Source organism: Heptranchias perlo, chromosome 27, assembly GCF_035084215.1.
Source record: "Heptranchias perlo isolate sHepPer1 chromosome 27, sHepPer1.hap1, whole genome shotgun sequence".
Lineage (NCBI taxonomy): Eukaryota > Metazoa > Chordata > Chondrichthyes > Hexanchiformes > Hexanchidae > Heptranchias > Heptranchias perlo.
In genome coordinates, this window is record NC_090351.1 from 31,761,976 (window position 1) to 31,788,268 (window position 26,293).

General features: G+C 41.6%; 1 protein-coding gene across 2 annotated transcripts in view; it reads left to right on the top strand.

Annotated features, from left to right (window-relative positions):
• The first annotated feature begins 2,850 nt into the window (after nt 1-2,850).
• usp49 (ubiquitin specific peptidase 49) overlaps nt 2,851-26,293 on the top strand; it is a 62,103-nt gene continuing 38,660 nt past the window's right edge. For both annotated transcript variants that reach the window (XM_068007575.1, XM_068007577.1), the window contains exon 1: nt 2,851-3,004. The gene's annotated coding sequence lies outside the window, so the exon portion shown is untranslated. The remainder of the gene's footprint in view (nt 3,005-26,293) is intronic.

Here is a 26,293-nt window from a genome sequence, read left to right on the forward strand (position 1 = left end):
AACAATCGCCAAACAGGAGGGTTCCCTCCCAGTCGGGGAACACTTCAGCAGTCATGGACATTCATCCACCGACCTTCGGGTAAGCGTACTCCAAGGCGGCCTTCGAGACACACGACAACGCAAAATCGTCGAGCAGAAATTGATAGCCAAGTTCCGCACCCATGAGGACGGCCTCAACCGGGATCTTGGGTTCATGTCACGCTACACGTTACCCCACCAGCGAACAAATGTTATCTGTTTTTAATATAATGGGTCATTTGCTGGCTCTCTCTGCCTTCCGGATGTTTCTGCCTCTCTCTGTGTTTTTTTTTTCTCTGTTTTTTTTTCCCTGTTTGTTTTTTTATTGAATGTGTATTCGGAGGTTCTGCAGGTAACACCTCTCTGTCTGAACACGGTGATTGCCTTGGCAACGGGCAGTTGCAGAGGCAGTCTGTAAACACCATTTATTATTGTTCAATATGTATAAATGCGTAGGCTTCAAGGAGATCTTGAAACATTTGCCTGAGGAAGGAGAAAATCTCCGAAAGCTTGTGAATTTAAAATAAAATTGCTGGACTATAACTTGGTGTTGTAAAATTGTTTACAATTAAGCAGAGGTAACATAGCATTTTGGATATTTTATGTAGATGTGTTTATTATCCAAAGTTTTCTCTCCTCAAAACGTAAAAATGAGACTTGGCAGCAAATGTGTTGCCATACAGGGACTGTAATGGTACACTTGACTCGAAGTACAGTCATTGTTATGTAGGCGAAGATGGAAGCCAATTTGCACACAATAACCCATTGGAGTGTATACTGGACACGGGTGATAATATTGGTCCAGATTTTACTGTCAAAATAACAGTGACGCTAATGGCGCTCGCCGTTATTTATGCACAAATGGTACAGTAACGTCAGGCGAGGGACAGGTGCGTGGTTAAACTCAAGTATCTAAAAGTTGCCATTCGAGTTGCGCCGCTCAGCCGTTAGCTTTGTGAAAATGGCATCTCGCTGTCTGCCTCATCATTGAAATGCATTGAATGGCATGATGTTGCTGTATTTGCACGGTAGATAAAAACTAAACCGTCCACAAAGTTACGTCCTGTCATTTCAGACTAAGTACCCTTTTAACTAGTGTTAATTACTGCCAATCAACCTCTGGCACTGAAAATGAACTATTACAAAAGCAAAATACTGCGGATGCTGGAAATCTGAAATATAAACAGAAAATGCTGGAGAAGCTCAGCATGTCAGGCAGCATCTGTGGAGAAAGAAACAGAGTTAATGTTTCAGGTCGAAGACCTTTTGTCAGAACTATTACAAAAATGGAGTCTCATTCCTTCAGGTATTAATTTAGCTGGAGATTTTAAAAAGATTTTTTTACTTTGTCTTTTTTCTCTCAATCTAATCTTTCTTTCCCTCTTTTTACTTCTCTTTCTGTTTCTGATTTGACATTGAATTCACCCACTCTAACTTACACTTCCTTCTCAGTCCTTGCACTGTTAATTTCACAATCCTTCAATCTGATTGGTTACAGAGATACCCTGTTGCTTGCCCTGTTCAATCACGAACCAGATGCCCTGTTTCCCTCGCTGCGACGTTATCAGCTCTCACTTTCAGCAGCTTGCCACGTAAAAAATGTAAAAACTTAAATGTGCACAGGCAAGTGTAACTAACAACAGATGGCATTTGATGCCCTGCTACAGCAAATTATGGCCAGTCATAGAATCAGAATGATATAGCACAGTAGGTGGCCATTCTGCCCATCTTGCCTGTGCCGGCTTTTTGAAAGAACTATCCAATTAGTCCCACTCCCCTGCTCTTTCCCCATAGCCCTCCAAAGAAGTTATAAATGTTACTTTTACAAGCAGAACTGACCAAAAAAAATATAAATAAATTATAACTAACAACTCCTCCACAAGACAGGTTTCCTCCCCTCCTGGCACTTGAGTTTTCTTTATTTTATAGTTAGTTCTTTATTAGTTGTGCCCCTCTTAAAAAGGGGGACATTTTTTTTTGGTTGATTTTATGACACTATGGCAAACCCAGTGTCTTCCTTGTGGTTTTAAGAAAAGGCATATTGCTTTGTGTGTGTTCCTTTATTAAGAAAATGCATGTTGCTGTGTGTGTGTTTTTATTAAGAAAATGCATGTTGATTTGTGTGTTTTATTAAGAAAATGCATAGTGCTGTGTGTGTTTTATTAAGAAAATGCATATTGCTCTGTGTGTTTTATTAAGAAAATGCATATTGCTCTGTGTTTTATTAAGAAAATGCATGTTGCTCTGTGTTTTATTAAGAAAATGCATATTGCTCTGTGTTTTATTAAGAAAATGCATGTTGCTCTGTGTTTATTAAAATGCATGTTGCTCTGTGTTTATTAAAATGCATGTTGCTCTGTGTTTATTAAAATGCATGTTGCTCTGTGTTTTTATTAAAATGCATGTTGCTCTGTGTTTATTAAAATGCATGTTGCTCTGTGTTTATTAAAATGCATGTTGCTCTGTTTTTTTATTAAAATGCATGTTGCTCTGTGTTTTATTAAGAAAATGCATGTTGCTCTGTGTGTTTTTATTAAAATGCATGTTGCTCTGTCTGTGTTTTTATTAAAATGCATATTGCTCTGTCTGTGTTTTTATTAAGAAAATGCATGTTGCTCTGTGTGTGTTTTTATTAAAATGCATGTTGCTGTATGTGCGTGTTGTGTTATTCTAAAGGAGTTGCCCTGGGCCACGTGGAACCAACAACTCCTCTTCTCCCACCCCCACGCCTCCCCTCCCCTCTTGCAGCAGCTCAGCAGTGAACCCTGACCCCGCGGCGTCACAGCAGCAATGGCGCCACCCAGTGACTTCCTGTCCAAGCGCTCTATTGTTCTTTATGAGGATTTTCAAATCTTATTTTGGAGGTTAAAAAAAAACGCGCCGATGGTCCCAGCTCTGCCCAGGCGGCGCTTTCTCTCTCCTTTCACACTTGTTATTTCGTCTCGGGGAAGGAAGGAGGTCGACGACGGCCGCCGGCATTTTCGCGGTGAGTTGTTTTGTTTTTTTAAAAAAAAATTCTTCTCTTCACAACACAACACAACACACACACAAAAAAAAAATCCCCCTCAAACAAATATAATAATAATAATATAAAAGGTGGCGCAGGCCGCGATCAATGTGTTTGACTCGAGATCTCCACAACAACAATAACAGTTTTTTTTTAAAAAAAGAAAATGTCCCCTTCACCTTTTTTTAAAAATTTAATTATTTATAATGATTGTTTTAAAGGAGAGAGAGAAAAAAAATAATGGGAAGGGAAGGGGGGGGGGGAGAAAGAGAGAAGGAGGAGGGGGCGAAAAAAAAACCCCTGCGTTCGCCAGCCTCGGTCCCTCCTCCTCCTCCTCCTCCCCTCTCGGTACTTTTTTCTTCTTCCAGTCACATTATATAAAATTGTGTGAACTTTAAAACAAGAGATTTTCGTACAACATTTTTTTTGTGTGTGTGTGTGTGTGGTGTGTGTCTGATCCAAACCTTTTATCTCCATAACAAGTGTTTAGAACATCCCAGCACGTTGGGAAAATCCTTTTCTCTCTCTCCCTCTCTCGTGGGATTTTCTTTCTCTCCACAAGTCTTTACAAAGATTTTTTTTTTAAGATTCTAACTCCTTTTCCTCCCTCCTCCTCCTCCTCCTCCTCAACCCATCAGTCCAAGGGTGTGATTTATCTTTTATTTCTCCCTCTCTCGTGGTTGCCACATGATTAAATTTTTAAACAGTTTGATGACATGTCTGTGATTATGATGCCGCGGGACGTCATTAATCCTCTTGATATAAATAAGTGCGCATATATTTCTGTGACTTTAACTTTGTCCAGTAGAAAGTCCTGATTTATGGTGCACCGAGCCCCTTCTGTTTGTGTCATGAATGTAAGCAGAAGCTCTTTTTCTTTCTCTCTCTCTCTCGGGGTGGTGGGCCGAATCCCAACTAAAATGGATTAGATAAAGTGTTCGCTCTCTCAGATAAGAGACATTGTGGCTTCTCCGCCGTGTTTCATGGTTAGTTTTTTTTTTGCCATAAAGCGTAATTAGAAGGTGAATTTGTAAAATGCATTCGTTAGTCCCGGCTGTGGTTCGTTCTTATTTGTGTCAAGTCCAACACAGCAATTCAGAATGGACAGTTCAGGAGTGAATATGTTTTTTTTTGTAAACTTGAGTGTATGTCTTGTTGTAGTAGTATCGGATCATTAGTAGGTTCTGCAGTGCAGTGTACGAAAGAGTACATGATATGTAAAAATCGTGAATTATATCCCACAGTATCTCCACTGCATTGTCTCTGAGCAATGGAAGTTTGATTTATGCAGTGATTGTTTACATGTATTGTTGACAGCTGTAGATTTTTATGTTATGAAAGTGTGGATCTGGAAGATTTTGACTTTTTAGGGAGGGAGTGTGTAGTCCTGGTGAAAGCAATTTGTCATGTTTGGAGGTCAGATGTGACATAAGTGGACCCCATATATTGTTTTAAACGGCATTACTCTACAATTTGCCAGGTTATCTTCATGACAGTGGTGTTTATAAACAGCTGGTGCATTCCATCAAAAGTGCAAATTCTGCAAATAACCCTTAAGTAATTCCGATGTGTAGATACAGACAGTAAAAGAACTGTGCACAGACTGCAGATCACCATCTCCTCATGAAAGGTGTGATGTTGTGGAATTTCTGAATGGCCTGTGTCTATAAGCAAGTTTACCTTATGATGTGGGTGTATTTGTGTATTCATTGCAAAGTATTAAAAAAAATCTAATCTGATTGGACTGTGATATTTTGCAATGCAATCCTTCATATCCCCTCCAGTTTCTGCATTCTTTTTCCTCCACAATGTTATCGAAAAGCTCTCAGTTCGTGCTATCTGTTGCTGCCTTTTTTGTCCATATAAAGATAATCTGTAAGTCTTATGCACTTCCTTTGAAGTTGCTACTGATTCTTGAGAAGACTAGTTGTTCTATAACTTCCCATGCAACTGATTTTAAAAAATTAAATCCCATGACAAAAAATTTGCTCCCTTGAATTTATTTTCTTTGTCTGCACCAGTTAATGTGCATCAGAATGTTACATATGTTAACACTTCCAATAAACTCTTGTATATTTAACATAGAATCCTAACAAAACATTTCAATAAGCACCTCAAATAGCTCAGTGAGTAACTGATCTCAACGGACCAGGTAGATCCCAGGTTTGATCAGTGGTGAGGTAGCTGAACTTAGCTAGGGCAGTCATAGTGGTAGGGGTACAACAATTGGTCTTCCTTTGGTTAGGGAATGAAAAATCACCCAATGATCATTATCCAGCGATGCCTTTTGGAAGTGCTTGCATGCAGATGTTAAGTGCGGACAGGAGTGAGCTTGACTGTGTCAAATTTTATTTCATAACGCTCCTGTGAAGCGCCTTGGGACATTTTACTATGTTAACAGCACTTTATAAATGCAAGTTGTTGTGATTGTCTTCCCTCTTCTCCATTCCACCAGTCAAATAGCCTGCAAATGCTCAATGTCAAGGTTCATATGGAAAGAATGGCCACTTGTGTGAGGTTCTGGAATGCTCCTGATGCCCGTGGAAACCTACACCAGCAAGAAGCCAATAGCTCCAACTGGATAGCAGTGAAGGGAGAAAATTTGGCTGAAGAAGGGAACAAAAACCTTTCAAAGATCTTTAGCAGTCTAATGCCAGTCCTGTTTCTATTGCCAATTTCAGGCTGATAGGAGGCATGTGAAAGCTTGGCTCAGTTGGTAACACTCTCGCCTCTGAGTCAGAAGTTTGTGGTTTTAGTCTGCTCTATGAATTGAGTGCATAATATAAGCTGACTCCTCAGTGCAATACTGCTACAATATCAGGCACTGTCCTTCAGATGAGACGCTAAACTGAGACCTCATCTGTTCTAGTGTTTCAGGTGGATGTTAAAGATCCCATGCCACTCTTCAAAGAAGAGAAGAATTCTTCCAGTGGTCTGGCCAATATTTCTCCCTCAACCAGTGACACCAAAAACCGATTAACTGGTCATTCATAATTTTGCTGTGAAAAGTGGCTGACGTGTTTGCCTACATTAGTCCCTGCACATCAAGGTAATTAATTAATTGTGTGTGAAGCCATTTGAGATGATTAAGGATATATATTAGGTCCTGCTCACCTCCTGGTCCCCCAACATCTCCACTTTAAAATTCTCCTCCTTGTGTTTAAATCCTTCTGAGGTCTTACTGCCCTATCTCTGTAACTTCCTCCAGCTCTACAACCCCACTTTGCAAGCTCTCTGTTCCTCTAACTTTGTCTTTTTGTGCATCCCCTTCCCTTCACGCTACCGTTGGCGGCCATGCCTTCAGCTATCTAGGCCCCACACTCTAGAATTCCCATCCTAAATCTCTCATTTAAGACCCTCCTTAAACCCACCTCTAACTAAACTTTTGGTTACCCCTCCTAATAAAGAAATAACTTGCATTTATATAGCACCTTCCATGATCTCAGGATGACCCAAAGTGCTTTATGCCAATAAAGTACTTTTGAAGTGTAGTTACTGTTGTAAATGTACAAATGTCTCCTCCTTTTATGTCCATTTTTGTCTTACTATGCCTCTGTAAAGTGTTTTGGGTTTTTTTCTACATTAAAGGCACTATATAAATGCAAATCTTTTTTTGAAGTAGCACTTTTTCCCCTCCCTTTAGGTAAACTCCTAACCTCATTGACTGTCCAGCTGAGATTGGGGAAAGAACACTGTCCCTCGTCCAACCACTCTGACCTGACATGTTAGAACAGCAAGATGGTGTGGCACAGGGTTGCTGTGAAACATCTCAGCTGATTTTTTTTCCCCCTCTTCTTTCTCTCTCATTCCCCCCCCCTCCAGATACATGCTAGCGTCTCATTGAAACATATAAAATTCTGACAGGGCTAGACAGACTGGATGCAGGGAGGATGTTTCCCTTGTCTGGGGGGTCCAGAACGAGGGGTCACAGACTCAGGATACGGGATAGGACATTTAGGACTGAGATGAGGAGAAATTTCTTCACTCAGAGGGTGGTGAACCTGTGGAATTCTCTACCACAGAAGGCTGTGGAGCACAAGTCACTGAATATATTTAAGAAGGAGCTAGATAGATTTCTAATCACAAAAGGCATCAAGGGCTATGGGGAGAGAGGATCAGCTATGATCATATTGAATGGCAGAGCAGGCTCGAATGGCCTACTTCTGCTCCTGTTTTCTATGTTTCTAGCGGATAGTTCATTCCGTAGTTGCTGGTAATCCTCTGGTACCTTCTTCATTCTTCATATGTCAACCTAGATAGCGAATATCACCAAACAATAGGCATCGTTGCTAAACCCAATTTCTCTCTCTTTTCTCTTTTTCCCCCCCCCCACCCCCGACAAACGCATACTTTCAACAAGGCTCACCGGATAACAATCAGAGCTGGCGAACCCTGAAAGACTTTCCGCTCCCAATCCGGGTGTCAGGCCCATTTGTAGCACCCAGCTTAGATCAGCTAACTCAGAAAAGACCAGGGATCAAATCTCCAAATCTGAGGTCCTCTGGCCTGTATGATTTTGTACTATACAGTCCATGGATTGACAGTAGTAATGTATTTTATGTTTAAAGTTGCATTTGAATTACTGGTGCCTCTTCCTTTCTGAATCTTAAATTGCAGCAAGACGTTGGTTCCCAAATATATATCCCTGGAACATAAGTGTGCTGGTAGGCTTTTCTATAATTGTAGCATGTTGCTTTTGTTTTGATGTTGTAATAGTGCAGCCTCTAGGAAAAAGTTCTTCTATAACAGTAGGATGGATAGCTGGAGTTTTCTGATGCTCCTATTCCTGGTAGGAATAGTCGATGAATTGCACATTGTACCACTTTTCAGTTCAACTCTCAATGCATTGTTAAAATGTGAATCTTATTGAGTAACTGTGCGTGTGCAGCTTATGTGTCAATTTAGTGAATGTTGTGCAAAATGAGCCAGAGAAATTGTGGTGATAGAACAGTCCCATGTTCTGAAGCTCAAAACTCAGAAGTTTTGGATGTTCTCGTGTCTCTTTTCCCGTTTCGTCTGAAGGATGAGTCGTGCTGAGATTCAATTCTCCAGGTGCCAGCAGTGCTCTAATACCTCACCCAAGTGGCCATTCTTCAACTGTGAGTTGAGACAGAGACTGTTCGCAGGCCAATTGATCTTTCGGAGCCATTGCAGCTGAACGTCTGACACTTCCCAGCTGGGGTCATTGGACAGTGATTACAATGCCCCTGGGCTAGGAATACTGCAGTTGGCCTCAGCACCTTCAACTCAAGGATGCTATAATAGCTAGCCCCGTTGTAACTGTCTGCGTTCCACCTCGACTGAGAGCAGCTGACCCAGCATAGATCTGTAATTCCAGCCTAGGATATCACATATTGTTCACGCACATTGGATAACACATTTATCCACGGGGCTGTTTTGGAGCAGAATTGCCAAGAGGTGTAAAAGCAAATGATATTGCTATAAACCATGTATCCAGTAATAAATTGTTCATTTCTAACTGATTTGGCAGTGACTTTCACCTCTAAGAAGATCGATGGATTCCATTTATATACATTGGCAAAGAGCAGCATGATATTAATGCATTTTACTGGTGCAGTTGGTAGGGAGAAGAATATGCAGATGACAACTGTTTACTTCAATACAATGTCTTTCATATAACTCGACATCATAAGACACTTTACAGGACAGCATTGGACACTAAACAAGAAGATGGACCAGAGGAAATTGAAAGGATTGTCGGAAGTAAATTTTGAGGAGGATTTTGAAGAATACAAAGGTGGTATTGGGAAATGGAATAAACAGAAAATTATGGTCAGAAGGGTGGAGGTACAAATTGGAACATAGGGAAGGCACAGGTTGCATTTTGGAGTGAGGTCATGGAGGGTTTGAACATGAAAATGGACATTTTGAATGTGCTGGGGTGGGGGGGGCATTGAACCAGTGGAGGTTGGTGGTGATCGATGTATGGGAAGAAAATGTGCTGCAGAATTGTGGATGAATTGGTTTAGGGCAGAGTTGAGAAGGCTGGCAAGGAGAGTACTGGAGAAATCAAGTTTTGACATGATGAAGGTGTGGAATGAATGTTTCAGGAACAGAGTGGTTGAGGCTGACTATGTTCTGGAGGTGGGAAGTAAGTGATCTTGGCGATGGACCAGATGTAGTGTTTGACGCTCCACTCAAATGGTTTGCAAGTTTGGTCTGAGCGGGCATCTGGGATGGAGGCAGAATCAGTGGCTGAGGTGTGAATTTTCTTAACACAAACAAGACAACTTTGAACTCGCTGATGTTAGAGTTGGTGACCATTCTGGTTCATCAAATACTCGATGCCAGACAGACAACTGTCATGGTCATAGTGGTCATGGAATCAAGGCAGGCACATTGAGTTGGTTGTCGTCCATGTACGTATGGAAGCTGACCTTAAGTTTGGAGATGATGTTGCCGAGGGGCAACGTGTTGGTAAGAAGTAGATGGGTGTCCAAGATGGAGCCATGGGCCATGCCGGAGGTAACTGTATGGACATAGAAGGAGGAACCACTGGAAGAGATGAACTGATTGCATTGGGATGGGTAGGAATCAGGTTAGGAAGGGCAGTGCCATAGAGATTCATCACAGAAGGGATATGAAGGAGGAAGGAATGGTCAATTGTGTTGAAGGCAGCGGAGAAGTAAATGAAGAATAATGCTCCATACTAGCAGTCACAGGACATCATTGATATCTTGATACTCAAACGTGGATTGGTGGGAGAAATAAACATGGAGTTAGTTGGTGATTTTGCATTCGAGGATCTTAAAAAAAAGAGGAAGAATGCACATGCGTTTATATAGTACCGTTCACGACCTCAAGATGTCCCAAAGTGCTTCATAGCTGGTGAATTGCTTTTAAAGTGTTCTATTGTAGGCAAATGTGGCAGCCAGTTTGCACACAAGATCTCACAGCCAGCAATGAGATAAATGGCTACTTAGTCTGTTTTTTGGAGGTATTGATTGAGGATAAATGTTGGCCTGGACAGTGCTATGGGATCTTTTACATCCACCTGAGCAGTCAGAGGGAACCTTCGTTTAACACCTCATCTGAAAGACGACACCTCTAACAATGCAACACTCCCTCAGTATTGCACTGAAATGTCAGTCTAGATTATGTTCCTGGAGTGGGTCTTGAGCCCACGATCTCCTGACTCAGAGGCGAGCGTGCTATAGCCAGGCCAAGCTGCTATATAAGGAGGTTGGAGATAGGGCAGTAGATTGAGGGCGATCAAGGGTGGGCATTTTTAGTTTTCACAATGGGTGATGTTATCTGAGGAAAGGAAAAAGTTAACTGGTGAGGATTTTGTGAGCTGTGGTGATCCCAGTGGATGGCACATATAGGTAAGAGGATTGCTGCAGCCTTGGAGACAAAGTCTATGTTCTCTTTGCATCCGGTGTCAGAGGGGAGGTGGAGAGGATTTTGCTATAGTTCTTGAACTCTAGGGTGGTCCTGGATCTGTAAAATCAATTTACAAATAGGCAACAGAATTTCTAACATTTGTCCTGAATTTCTTTTCTCCTCTCTTTCCCTCCTGCTGAAGGCATTGAATCGTTTCTTGGGATTGTTCCCATGCGTATTGGTCCCCCGGTTTTGGTAACTTGTGCAAGTGGCCGTTACTTGTGTGAAGTTTGATGGTCAGTGTCAGTTGGCTGTTTAACTGAGAGAGAGAGATGGGGGAAGGGATTGGCTCATAGCCACATATTCTCACTTCCAACAGGGGATGTTGGATAATGGTCAGGAGTGGGAATCGTGAGGGGGGGAAGTGGGGTGCTCCCCTTCAACCTCCAAAACCAGAGACAACAAGGCTTGTTGTGGAGTTCCATTTGAGATCAACTAAATCAGTAGAGTCTGAGGATCAGATTGGAACCTTCCTGGTCAGTATGGCTTCTTTGGTAAACTCGGGGGGAGCCAAACTGTTAATGTTTTTTTTCAAATTTACTTTACAAATCTTTTAATCTTGTGACACATCAGTACATTGAGTCAGTAGAACTTTGGCACAGTGCCCTGATGTACTGGCACAGGATTGTAGTGGGGGTGTTATAATTGGCCTCAGCTTTCCTAGGCTGGGAGTGGGGGGTGGGGGATTATCCAATGTTCCCCCTCCACTATCTAGTGACTGCTGTTGGAAAGTATCTATGTGCAGACAAAGGGTTGATTTGGCTGTGATGTCACCCATGGTTGAATAGCTTTGTGGCACTCAATGTCCAAATTGCATATGAAGAATGATGACTGGGATGAAATACCAGTGGGTTCTGTGTGCCTGTGGAACTGCACCCCAGCGAGTTCTGTGCCTTTTAGGGAAGGAGAACATACGAGAAGGGAAATGGAAAGAGGGTGTACAGTATAATTTCTGAGGTAATTCAAGCAATCAGCAACAACTTAATTAGCTTACTCGTGGCATGAATAGATCTCGAGTTATTTTCTTACACAGCGAGATCCACAAAAAAAAGGAAGAAGTGTTTTTCACAAAAATGGTGATTGTCGCTGGATGTAAATGAGAATTCGACATGCCTGTTAATTGCAGATTTGAAGGGATGTCAGGGTATAACCTTATCATGAAATATCTTTTTCTTTGTTTGTAAAAGAAAAGCAAATTAAAAAAATCGCACGATGCTTGTCCTTCTAATTGAGGTCTGCCTCTTTACCGCAATACTGAGCTAGGAGCTAAAATGCGACATTTCACTCGATTAGCCTTGACTCCCCTTTGCCTGCCCCCTGCCCCCGCCCCCTCCCCCCCTGCTGTTTCCTGATTTAAGTAGACTAGCAGGGCGAGAGGGATGGAAGGTGAGGAAAAGAAACTTGTAGATAGGGGTGTGTTTTTCAGGCAAATACTTGAGGATAAAGCCATTGTACAGATGTACCCAGGAGTGCACTTTTAAAACCAAGAATTCTTTTTGGTTGCTTGCTTCAGGTGTGCAGAAAGAGGAGCACATCTCAGAGAAACCGCACATTCTGAAAGTACGATGTGTTGTCTCAGAGACTGAATTAATAAAATTGAAAATAGAAAATGCTGGAGATACTAGCCAAAGGGACCCATCTGAAACTGTGCTATTCTCTCTCTCTCTCTCTCTCATATGCTTTCCATTCCCCACATAGAATCATAGAAAGATTACAGCACTGAAGGAGGCCATTCAGCCATCGAGACCGTGCAGGCTGTATGCAAGAGCAATCCAGCCAGTCCCACTCCCCCGCCCTATTCCCGTAACCCTACAAATTGTCTATTATTATTTCAGATTTCCAGCATTCATGGTCTTTGTTTTTACCTCTACCGTTGAATTGCTGAAGTTGGCCATTGTCCTCTTCCAGGATGAGTTTTAAAAAAAAATGTAACTGGCTTAAGTACAAGTACATTTCTTTTCACACGGTGCCCTGTTTATACTGGAATCAACAGCTGCTCCCTTTTTAAATTTCTTAAGGTGTCGCCCAGAATAAACTGATACACCCTGTTTGCACCGCAGCACAAAGTAGACTAGTAATGCTAGCTTAAAACGGCAGCAGTGTTTAAATCCCTGCAAGAGTGGAAAGAAAATAGAGAAAAGTTTTTTTTTAATCAATAAGACATTGAAGCAGCTGGTGCTCTCTTTGGGGTAGGGAATCTGGCTTCAAAGACATCAGTTTCTGTGCTAGTTTTACACTGGTGTAGGTTAATCTAAGGGTTTACATTGGAGTCTTGAAAACTTATGCCAGTGCAAAATCTCCAGTGTAAATGTGGGTTACGCTACAATAGCAGAGATCAGCTCAGTTGTAACTTCAGAAGATAATTGGGGGTTTTCCTGAGGAAATTGATCCTGAGGTGATCCCCGATCCTGCTGTGTTTGAAATTTTGATGCCAGTGCCTCCTTTTAAATTACTAACCATCTTGATTGTCTTCAGTTGTCTCTGATTTATGTGGTTCCAATCTATCTGTGCCTACGTTTTGTAATATGAAGAATGGCAAATAAGCGGAGAAATGCACCATCTGATCCGTCACAAGGGAGCTCCCTATCAGCCCTTATTATGCCGTTTGCTTTTCCTGAGGCAAAACCATGGGCAACAATTCCTCCTATTGTGAAATTGCTCTAAGTTTGCACATCTGACCCTAGTACTGTTGCGTCCAGGACAGACTGATGACAGACACTTTCCTATAAGAGAAGTAGTAAACTACTTTTTAAAATAATAACTTTTAGTCTGCGACAATCTGTGAAGCCCCAAGACTGCTGTGTGATGCAATTAGGGGTAAAATGCCTTCTTTTCTGGCATTCCCTGCGTCTGCAGCATATTGATGTGTAGACATTGTGGAACAAAACATTCCTTTTTTAGCTGCAGCTTTTCAGAGGTCAGCAATGCTAATATCTGTCTGATGTGGAGATGCCGGTGATGGACTGGGGTTGACAATTGTAAACAATTTTACAACACCAAATTATAGTCCAGCAATTTTATTTTAAATTCACAAGCTTTCGGAGGCTTCCTCCTTCGTCATCGTTTTTCCTCTTTCACATCGTTCACCTGACGAAGGAGGAAGCCTCCGAAAGCTTGTGAATTTAAAATAAAATTGCTGGACTATAACTTGGTGTTGTAAAATTGTTTACAAATATCTGTCTGAGCAAACTGGAATCACCCAGACACTGTCACTTTATCTTGCAAGTGATTTTTGTTATCCTATTGTTTGACTCATCTTAAACTTGACGCGCATACATGTTTTTCAGTATCCTTTTTTACTTAAAGAATTGATGTGACTTAATCATCAATGGAATGTAAAATATTTTAAAACGTAAATGAAATAATTGCATTACCCTGTCTAGAGTTGCCATTTTGAATCTGAGCAGGCTGAGGAAACAGTGGCAGTGAGCGGTTTAGTGAGTGACGTGATGGGCTCACTATCGTTTCTGGCTCTCTGTCGGCCCAAGAGACAGAATGGAGTCAGCAGAAACTTGCAGGATTAGGAGTGTGCTAAACCTACTATTAGAAATAGTTTCGGATGATGCTGCCTTCCTGAGGGAGTGTTATATAGTACTTACTTACACATTCAAAAAAAGAGCTGCTTTAAATTGTCTAGCATTCAAAATCCAATGCACTAATTATTATTTTTGAGCTGTTTGGGTAGCTGACAGACGACACATTAGGAAAATCCTGCAGCCGTAACCATATGTGCTATTGAAGTAAGATGGCACGTCAGCTTATTCTCACCTTTCATGAATAGGCTATTAACACATTCTGAGGCTTTTGTTGTGTGACTATCCATCGTTAAATGGCTGATTAATGGGGCAGTCCACAGGACAAAAGGGTGCAAGGTCACCTTAGATCACTCGGGGGGTGTGCTGCAGCTGGGGGGGGAAGGAAAAAAAACAACCACACTTGTTTATAACCAGAACAGCTTTTTCTTATCAGGAGATTTAGTGCTTGAGGAATGAGTAAAGGAAAATCCTGCACATGAATTGAACTCCCTGTTCTGTAGAACTTCTTCCCAGGAAAGCTCTGACGTGGAACACACTAGTCAAAGTTATGTTGTTTTTAAAAAGATATAACTTAATCAGCACACGATTTGGTTTACATTTTTCCACAGTACATGCAATTTAAAAAAAAGATTTAAATGAGAACCACTTTTTTTGTGGTACGTGGAAATACGCAATGGGCTCAGTATCTTTTCTGTCTGACCCATACTCGAGGTTGGTGCTGGCTGTGTTTTTTAAGCAGTATGACCGTGCTTCTCTACCTCCTTTTGTTGATGATGTGGAGATGCCGGTGATGGACTGGGGTTGACAATTGTAAACAATTTTACAACACCAAGTTATAGTCCAGCAATTTTATTTTAAATTCACAAGCTTTCGGAGGCTTCCTCCTTCGTCAGGATTTTTTTTTCACATCGTTCACCTGAGGAAGGAGGAAGCCTCCGAAAGCTTGTGAATTTAAAATAAAATTGCTGGACTATAACTTGGTGTTGTAAAATTGTTTACAATTCCTTTTGTTGATGATGTGGAGATGCCGGTGATGGACTGGGGTTGACAATTGTAAACAATTTTACAACACCAAGTTATAGTCCAGCAATTTTATTTTAAATTCACAAGCTTTCGGAGGCTTCCTCCTTCGTCAGGTTTTTTTTTTCACATCGTTCACCTGACGAAGGAGGAAGCCTCCAAAAGCTTGTGAATTTAAAATAAAATTGCTGGACTATAACTTGGTGTTGTAAAATTGTTTACAATTCCTTTTGTTGATGATGTGGAGATGCCGGTGATGGACTGGGGTGGACAAATGTAAGGAATCTTACAACACCAGGTTATAGTCCAACAAATTTATTTTAAAATCACAAGCTTTCGGAGATTATCTCCTTCGTCAAATGATCTGAGGTGTTGTAAGATTCCTTCCTTTTGTTGAAACCACCTTGCTGTATAGATGGAGCAAGAGCCCAAAACCATGAGTGTACAAAGCCACTTGCAAAAGCAGCTCTGTACTGTAAATGAAGTGGGATTATTCTTATTGTTTGGGGTACAACATGAGGAAATGTCCTTAATATGTAACCATGGATGGAATCATTGCTACTGTATACTTATCAATGGACTTTAATGTGTCAGCAGAAAATGTTTAAAATGTGTTTTGTTTGTATCTTTTTCAAACAAAATTGATCAGTGTATTTACTCTGGCAATGATCAGCATTAATGCTATGGAGCAAAATCAGGAAGTCTTTAGGACACTCAAATGTTTGACAAAATAATTATTTTTGAACTAACTTTTTTTTAAGGAGCCTGATGGATATCTGGAAATGATTACTACAACAACAACAACTTGCATTTATATAGCGGCTTTAACGTAGTAAAATGTCCCAGGGCGCTTCACAGGAGCATTATCAAGCAAAATTTGACAACGAGCCACATGAGATATTAGAACAGGTAATCAAAAGCTTGGTCAAAGAGGTAGATTTTAAGGAGCGTCTAAAAAGAGGAGAGAGAGAGGTGGAGAGGTTTAGGGAGGGAATTCCAGAGCTTAAGGCCTAAGCAGCTAAAGGCACGGCCGCCAATGGTGGAGTGATGAAAATTAGAGATGCGCAAGAGGCAAGAATTGGAGGAACACAGAGATCTTGGATGGTTGTAGGGCTGGAGGAGGTTAGAGAGACAGGGAGGGGCGAGGCAATGGAGGAACTTGTAAAACAAGGATGAGAATTTTAAAATCAAGGTGTTGCCGGAACGGGAACTAATGAAGGTCAGCGAGCACAGGGGTGACGGGTGAACGGAACTTGGTGCGAGTTAGGATACGGGCAGCAGAGATTTGGATGAGGTCAAATTTATTACAAGGCAGTCACCTAACTGAAGCACTCAGTTGATATCTGAAATCTCAAAGCAAAGATCGAATGGTTTACAACAGTCACGTGAGTCGCTAAGATTAGATTTTAACCTTGAAATCACTTCCAGGTACCTATTGAGATCAAAGGGGAAAAAACTGCAAAAGCTGAAAATCTGAAATAAAAACTGAATATGCCAGAAAACCACAGCAAGCCAATCAACAAAGGGTCTACACTCGATTTTTATCTTTTCAAAAACTTCAGATATCTGTTCTGAATTTGTTTGTTTCTTTTAGGGGCAGAGGTTATTCTGTGCCCCACACAAACTGTGGGTGTGCTCCATATTATTGTTACCTGATTACAGCCATTAGGATTGTGACCTCTGCATTGTAGGTTATCAAGACATAACCTGCAGTTAAATGCTAGGAAATTCTGTAACAGTTAAACTGTCAACTAGCATTCAAACATATAAATTTTAACAAAATGGACACTTTTTTAGCAGAAACACGTAAATGATTTTTGCACAACTGCTGTCAACCAAGGTGGCAGTAGTGCTGCCAAAATTGGCCTCAATCCACCCACTCTTCCTTCCTCCCCGCCCCCCCCCCTCAAGTTTAGGGAGGAGGCAAATTGCCCATGCTTCCCACTCCCAATCGCTATCCAGAGAGCCTTGCTTGGAAGTGTATGTGTGGGCAACGACTGAGGATAGGTTTGGGCTCGGCTCCGATTTCCCTCCCCCACTCTGTTGACACCTACTATTGAGTATCTGCCTTGTCACTTGTGCAAGTTACAGGAGGGTGACCAGCCTCCATGGAACCATACCTCAATTAGTCAGCGCTTGGGGGAGGGGAGAAAATTGTCGAGGAAAAAGGTGTTACTTTCACTATTTGAAGTAATGCTCGAAAGACTTCGGATCTACTCGTCCTTTGCCCCCTCCCTCTTGTCCTTTGCCCCCTCCCTCTCCATGGTCGCATGAATCTTCAAAATTATATCTGGCAAAAGTTAGGGAAACTTCATACAGTACTTATTGTGAAACTACTTTAAAAACTGTCACTGATTTAGGACATGTTTATATATTTTCAGACATTCAAAAACTGTTTACATATTTCTGACTTTTGATAGTAATACAATATAAATTGTATTGCGGGGTTCAGATAAAGTTTATAAACTGAGGAATTGGACACGTTTTGGCATTCGGCATGTTAAAATTAAAACAGAATGAATGTGACCACTGGTGAACATATTTTTCTCTACTTTTTATTTTAAAGGCAGAGAATCATGTTGGCATATGGTTCATAGATGCTGACAGCCCTGCATATTCTTGTCCAATGTCCGTTCCTAATATATGAACCCAGCCTTAGATAAGGGAGTGTTGGCAGTTTGATCCTTCCTGCAACTGGTTTCCACGTGGGCACTGTCCAGGAGTGGCAATCCTAGCTAATATTCAGCCCATTCCCCTGAGGGCAGTAATTCAAAAATTACTGAATTAAATTCCCCCATTAATTGCACCAGTTGAAATCAGCCATATCAGCACAGACCAGGGATCAAACTGGGGCCTTTGTATGACCACAATACCACATCATGTGGTCATTTATCCACTGCGCCATGGGGGGGGATGTATTGCACTGGCTGATGTTATAAAGTTTACTGTGCACCACTTAGCTCTTGCAACATGTCCCTCTGTAATCCATCTGTCTGGATTAACGCATCCAGTTATTTATATCTTTCCTTTTATGCTTGATTTTTATCTTGCAGCACTGCTGTTTATGTTTGTATTTTATTTTCATAATGTTGGCTAGATGTGATCTGGCAATTGGCTCGTGTGGAGCATAAACACCGGCATTGACCAGTTGGGCTGACTGGCCTGTTTCTGTGCTGTTAATTCTATGATCCTATGCCCCTCTCTTTCTTTCTGGTTCAAATACATCCAGTTTTTTTTTTCTCCTCCTGAGGGCTTGCAGTGCAGTTCAATGTGTTCCAGGGGCCCTCCAGAACCTCGATCAGCAGACAAACCATCCTTCAGTTGTGAGCCTTGACTGTGCATATCAGGAGGGGGGCATCACAAAAACCACCCGCACATTTCCAGCAAGTATCACTGAATGTACACCTACGTGGTTCCTGCTTCCAATCGTCAATCATTTAGCCTTCTTGGCATAATGGGATTTCCTGCTATAAAAAGCTGAGATATTAGTCTTTGGTACTAATATTTGGAACTGATTTATTGCCTAGTTACATTACTGGCACTTCACTCTTACCTATCTTGATACTTCTTAGAATTTCATTGGCTGTAAAGCACCTTGGGACATCCTGAAAGGCGCTATATAAATGCAAGTCTGTCTTTCTTTTACTTTTCAAAAGCATTATTACCAAAGTGAAAGTGTGCTGGTGCCTGGACCTCCAGAAAGGAGCCAGCTACCTCCATGGAATGTACAGCCCAGTATCAAGTTTCAGAAAGAAAATACAGTGTGGATATGTTTGTTTTCCCCCTGCCACAATGCGAGTGTTGGTCTCTCTTGTTACTGTATTTTTAGTTGCGTGAACTTTTGGAAGTTCCCGTCCTTCTGATGACCCTAATTTTCTTTGGGTATACACTAGATTATTGTGAAGGAACAAGCTGTGGAGTGTTCTACCTGTTTAGTAATTTTGTGTGTAATGGAGGATTGACAAAGTCAGCTTTGTTTTACATCTGTGTTAACTATAATTGTGAAATCAGCCTTTTTTGGGTCAGTGGGCTCTACTGTTCATATATTATCCTATAATATACAACTACAGTATAAATACTGTTGAGGATAAACTCAACCTGAACAGTATATGGAAATAAAAATATATATTAATGTTTCAAAAATTCAGCTGTATCCACATTTCTTGATATGACGTTCCAACACTAGGTCAGTCTACCCTGATAAAATGCTGCCTCTTAATTCTGATTAGTGTGGAGATTTAGTAGATAATCCATCTTCCATGCAAGCTCTACCGTTGATCAGTATTCACATCTTCCCTCTAGCTGCGTTGCATGTCTAATGTCATAAGTGGTTTTACACAGGAGCTGCATCTTTATTAGATTGGGTGTTCTGCACCTATAAATGTTTGCTTTGAAAAAACGTTTTGATCTAAAGCTTGTCTACATTGATGCAGTGTATGTTTTGAAAATTCGGTTTATTTGGGAGGCATATAATTTTTTTTAAAAATGTGGTTGCCAAAATGCCATGTTTCTAGCTTTGCTAGTTTTTTTTCGAGGAAACAATTTATTTTAACTGCATATAACCCATCTCTGGGAGAAACGCAATGCTCTAGACCCTGCCCAACCCTAGGTTTAGTCAAGTACATTAAGACATATTTAGATAGCAAGTTCTAGAGAGGGAGACATGAGTAATGTGTTGAGTCGGAAGTTACAGGCTGTCTGAGAACATTAACTGCTGTTCATAGTTTCAGTTCAGTAAGGATCAGCTTCATGGCCTTAACTGAATGCTGTTCTCTTCCCCTGGGCCCTCAGTCATTTTGTACCCCACGTGGTGTTAGATTACCTGCTCCACCTATACGCTGACTTTTTCCCCCCCATTTACAGCTAAAATCAGCTGGTGATTCTCATCTGCTTTGTGTTAACCCTTGTGTGAATCTTGTGTTACAAACCCTGGCTGAAATGGCACTCCAGGACATGTATTTCTTTTACTGCTGGTGAAAATTGGGCTTGTTTTCTTGAGAATGTTTCTACATGCAATTCTTCCTTACAGTGGCTGCAAGCCAGACATGTGGGAATTTACGACCATAGTATAAACAAGGATTTCTGGTATAAATGCTCTATTTTTGAGTGTAGTTTTGAAAATTTCCCACAGAATTTCCCAGCATCACCACATGCATCCTTTCCAAATTGCCTAAATTATCATTTTTTAAAAAATCTTTTGTCCTTTTCCCCCCCACCTTTCTTCACACTCTTCCTGGAAGTGCTGACTCATGTTGGAGTTTGGTTCCAGGGGTTAGCAGCCATTAAATCACCCAACTGGCCATTCTCCATGTGTGAGCCTTGATGGTGAATTTCAGGAGGGAGACATTACAGCCAACCCCAAAACTGTTTACACCTGATGTGTATACTACCCAACAAGATTCAGTCAATTAACGATTGTGATCAAGAGACCTGGATGATAATTTCTCCTCCCTGACTCCAGTGGCCTTACATTAATTGTGGTGCACTAGTTGCTGCCTTGGCTCAGATTAATTAACTCCACACTGGGAATCAGATTATTATTTTAAAGAGATGGAATGCTTCCATTGGGAGAGTGGAAGGTTCTGGGCTTCACATTTCCCTGTGGCTGCTGTGTGATCAATGGGCAGGAACTGTGCTTCTGAGAAACTGGTTCGGCTAGTTATCTTCCTCGCCTACTCCACTCGGGTGTTTAGAGAAAGCAGAGTGCTGTCATAATCTGGCTGAGGCATGGCAAAATGTCCCCCAGTGAGGGCACAGTCTAAAGCTAGGGATTTAATTCTATTCAGGAGCACGTGCCAGTCAAATGGGTCAGTGCCAGATTCCACAGATTGTTGCCATTCACGGATCGGCTATCAGATTGCACAATTTTGCTTGGTGATGCGTAAACTGTAGTAAGACTTGCTACTGGCTGTATTCTAGAGAGGTGTTTACGTGCATGGAACTTGTGGTTTTGCAGAATAAGCAGAGGTCTTGGGCAGTACACTGTGGTGTTACTTTGTGAATGGATGACGTCATTGTATATTTTCCATTGAGAAGCAGTAAGTGCTGAATGTTACAAAATAGAAGATTGTGTAGAGCTAGAGAGTGTTTCTCTCCCCAAAGTCTGAATAACCTGAAAAAGTGTACTTGCTGTATATTTCTGTTCGTGATCAAATAATTTCTGCTAGGGTTTTTCCTAACGAAATCATAGAATCATAGAAAATAGGAACAAGAGTAGGCCCTTCGGGCCTGCTCCGCCATTCAAAACTATCATGGCTGATCGTCTAACTCAGTACCCTGTTCCCGCTTTTTCCCCATATCCCTTGATCCCTTTAGCATTAAGAAATATATCTATCTCCTTCTTGAATATATTTAATGACTTGGCCTCCACTGCCTTCTGTGGTAGAGAATTCCACAGGTTCACCACCCTCTGAGTGAAGAAATTTCTCCTCATCTTGATTCTAAATGGCATACCCCGTATCCTGAGACTATGACCCCTGGTTATGGATTCCCCAGCCATCGGGAACATCCTCTGTTTTGGACTGGTATAACACAGGCCCGTTTAAATCTTCACTGGGCTTTCTCATAACTTGTTTCTTGTAATGATTTATCCTCTGTTTAGAATGACATTTTAAAAAAAATTCAAAGATGTATCATTTTTAGGCAAATTCTTCATTTAAGTTCTCTATTTTGGAATATGTGATACAGAATTAGCAATGGGTTTTAAATACAATCAATAGTAACTTTCAAAAGGGAATTAGATAAATACTTGAGGGGGGTGGAAATTACAGGGCTATGGGGAATGAGCAGTGGAAAGGGACGAATTGGATAGCACTCCCTACGACCTGGGATGAGCCCAATGCCCGTCTCCTGTGCTGTACCTACATACAATGATGTGGAGATGCCGGTGATGGACTGGGGTTGACAATTGTAAACAATTTTACAACACCAAGTTATAGTCCAGCAATTTTATTTTAAATTCACAAGCTTTCGGAGGCTTCCTCCTTCCTCAGGTGAACGTTTTTCGTTCACCTGAGGAAGGAGGAAGCCTCCGAAAGCTTGTGAATTTAAAATAAAATTGCTGGACTATAACTTGGTGTTGTAAAATTGTTTACATACAATGATTGCTTGGAGCAGAGGTAGACCTAGTGTTTCCCTTTTTTCTCAGTCTTCGTCTGTGAGCCAGAACAGTGACTTTTAGCAGGCTATCAAAACTATAACTTAATAAAAGAGGTGGTTTTTGCTGTCTCTAGTGAGGCCCTGCTATTTTTTTCCCCTCTGGCTACAGGTGAGTGCCCTTTCTCTCTTTTCCTCACCTCCCCCCCCCCCCCCCCCCCCTCTCTGCAGGCTAGATCTGTAGCTTCCCAGTTGCTGGTCTGTTTACACTCTGGGGAAGGACCAGGGGCCAGAATTGAAGCTATGAATTGTGAAATTCAAACAACTGCGCAAGCATTAGCTTGGCATAGGGATTGATTGTTGTTCCAGTGGGTATTGTGGGATGAGAAATTTGCCCCACTGCACCAGGACTATTCCATGAAGTAGTTCTGTAATATATAAAGCGCAAATAAGATGCAACCTGGGTTGAATATCCAGTCTGTACTGGGTCTTGTATTGGGCAATTCAGTGCTGTTGTGGTCGTATCTTATATCAGCCTGAGCATGTCAGCAGAATTTGTGGCCATTTTAACAAGCGGCAGATTGAGAGGAGAAAATAAAAACTGGATTAGATCGCTAATTATGTCTTGCCAATTTTCCTGGCTTTGTCTATCTCTGGTTATTATAACAGTGAGCTTCATTTTGTTCATACAATATTACAAATACAATATTAAGAAAACTCTGTCATTCCTACATTGAGAATTGTATCTGCTTTTCACAGGAGAGTCTAGTTTTCTGAAAAAAGCCCATTTCTTTCCTTTCCAATTTTGTATGCTTACCCTTCCTCTCCTAAGATGTGCACTTAACACAGGGTATAGTTCCACAACCAGCCATAGTCCTCTAGTATTTCACTCAAGTGGCCACTCTTTATGGGTGTGTCTGAGCAGTGAGTGCTCACTCTGATTTCCGATTGCCAGTTTGAACACTGAATTAATATCTAGCTGAACTTCTATAGATAATGGTGCCTTTTTAAATTCCCCGATTTTCTTACTGGTGGCATTGACTCGCCCTAAGGTTATAATTCCACGGGCGCTGGTTGTCCGAAATACTTCTCCCAAGTGGTCATTATGTACGAGCCTAATAGTGAATATCAACAAGCTATTTGACTGTGTAGGGCATTGCAACTGAGTCTGATTCCTTCTTTACCTAACATGCCCAACATACTTTCCATTAGGGGTCGCTGGATAGCGGTAAAGAACGGAAACCCTTGGTGATTTTATTTATATTTTTGCCTTTCCCAAACTCAGGGCAACTGAGGCCAATTGTAACATGCCAACTGCTGTCTAACTGGGATCAGCTAATTCAGCATAGATTGGGGATGAAACCTGGATCCTTCTGGTCTACGTGGCCTAGTACCACGCCATGTGATGCATTCACACTAAGTCTTAGAAGAGGCAGAAGGATATAGTACGTGAATGTAAGCGCCTTCATAACAAAGCCTGACCTTGTCTTCACCCAACATCTACATGTGCATTTTCAGCACTGGTCCCTGAGTAGTAATCAGGCACAGGAACCCCAGCTGGGTTCTTCTGTTGTGATGATTACTTGAAATCTTTCCCTGTTCTAGGGGACATTCAAAGCTTTTTGGCTCGATAACGATGAGGATTATTTTTTTAAACCTGAATTGTAACTGGTAAGCCATTTTGACGCTGGAGTTTATGTCCAGTAGATTCTCGATATCTACTGTTTACTGCGTGGAAGATTGGTTCTTCTGCTGCAGATGCTGATTATGATGAGATCAGAGTTTATCCTGTTTAAACTACAAACGCAGCGGGGTACCTCTGAGTGGTGTTTAGAATGCATGTATGACCCTCGAACAGGAGAGAGAAAGGAGCTTTTGTTGTTGCAAATACAGTATCTGTGTTACCATGGTAATAACTAGGCTGCTGAGATACTAATGCTGGTTTCACACCAGTTGAGCTTTTACACTCAGTAGGTGAACCCAGGATGGAGAGGGAGGATGTTCTCGTGCTTACTTCATGTCTATCTCTTCTGCCACTTGGGATGCTACCAACTTTATACTTGCACAGTCATCATACCAGTGCAAATAGGGTAATTCTGTAGCTGCCAGAATTGCACCTCCCCCAAATCTCCTCACTTTATACCCCTCCCGAAAATAATTACACCAACTGTAGCGCTGGTCCTGTGGGTATTGTCAACCTTGCAGTACTTTGCCCAAGTGGTCATTCTCCATGTGAGTGTTATGGGACTATTTAACCATGGAGCACATCACAACTGAGCCAAATCCTGTCATGAATTGTCTATACATGATCTACACATGAGCATTTTCCAGTAGGAGTCACTATATAGAGATCCGGATTGGGAATCTTCATTTTTCTCCCTATTGTTTTGCCTCCTTAGCCAACAGGAACTGAGTCTAATAGTTCTCCACTGTCTGTCTAGTTGCAAATGACTAACCGAACGCAGAGAGGGATTGTTCCTGGAACCACCCTTGCCTGGTGCAGTATCGTACCACGTGGCGCATTTACCCATTGAGAAAATATTTACAGTTTTTCACCTTTTCCTGATGATCCTAAACTTACAAAAAAATTGAGGAAGACGGGCAGCCTAGTGGTACAGGACCATTGAATAATGGGGTGTACTGTTCGCAGCCTCCGCATCCTATTTGACCCCAAACTGAGCTTCCAACCGCATATCCTCTATTACAAAGACTGCCTACTTCCAGCTCCGTGATGTCGCCTGTCTCTGCTTCTACCTCAGCCTGTCTGGTGCTGAATCCCTTGTCCAAGCCTTTGTCACTGCCAGACTTGACTGTTCCAATGCTTGCCTGCCTGGCCTCCCAGCTTCCACCTTCCAGTAAATTTTAGCTTATCCAAAACTCTGCTACCTGGATCCTGTCCCGCTCACCCATCATCCCTGACCTTACTAACCTACTTTGGCTCCCAGTCGCCCAATGCTACATATTTAAAATTCTCACCCTTGTGTTTAAGTCCCTCCATGACCTCGCTGCTCCCTATCGCTGTAACCTTCACCAGCCCTACAAAGCAGCCCAAAATTGGTGGCTGCACCTTCAGCTACTCAGGTCCCACGATCTGGAATTCCCTCCTTAAATCTCTCTCTCTTCATCTCCCTCTTTCTTTAAGATCCTTCTTAAAACTCACTCCATTTGATTAAGCTTTTGCACCCCTCCCCCTCCTAATCTAGCTTTCCTTAGCCTGGCATCCATTTTGATCTTATCCCTTTGAAGAGCATTGGGATGCTTTTCTACATTAAAGGCGCAATTTAAATATAAGATGTGGTGTTGTATCTTGGTGCTCATAGTTCTTTCCATTGAGGTTCCTGATCTCACTTGCATGCCACCTACCAGCAGCCGGTTACAGAGTGGCATTAACTGTAGCAGGTGGCCTGTTTATGAAGAACAATGGGAATACGGAGGTTAGTGCCTGAAAAGTGGGCAAAATGTTTGTTTTTCTTAAATACTAAATTTAATTTAAAAGGAAATGTTTTCATCCAAAACCTTTGGAGGTCCACTAAATATTGCTGGGAATCTGCCTTGTTCGGGAGAGTATACATACTCTTTTGGAGCTATGTAATTCAGCTTTGAATGACTTGAATCTTGTGAGCTGCCTTCATATTGGTGCTGTTTAAATTTGGATTCCAGGAGACCGGCATCCAAGATCCAGCTTCTGGTGTCTACAAAAATCTGGCTGCATTATTCCAGTGGCAAATTGTTCCTATTGAGCAGTTGTAGCTCAATACTTCATATGTTTGAGTGTCGCTGGGATAAGACAGCTGGATTTAATAAACATCGGGAATTGTCTCTCTGATGCTAGCCTTCTGGAATCTAAAATAAAAAATTTAAAGCAGCTGTATAGAGCCGCCCGCACCAACCCTCGGTTAAAATACCAGAAGTTCTAGACTACTATGTGACAGCCTTGGCTGAGTTGTAATATTCTCTCCTTTGAGTCAGAAGGTCGTGGGTTCAAGCCCCACTCCAAGAATTGGCACGTAATCTAGGCTGACACTTCGGTGCATTGATGTGAGGGTACTGTGCAGTCTTTTGGTTGTGGCATTATGCCAAAGTATCGTCTGCCCTTCGTTGGATGTGAAAGATCTTTTGGCATTATTAGAAAAGCAGGGGAATTCCCCCTTTGTCCTGGTCAACATTTGCCCCTCAACCAACATTACAAAAACAGATTATCTGGTCATTTATA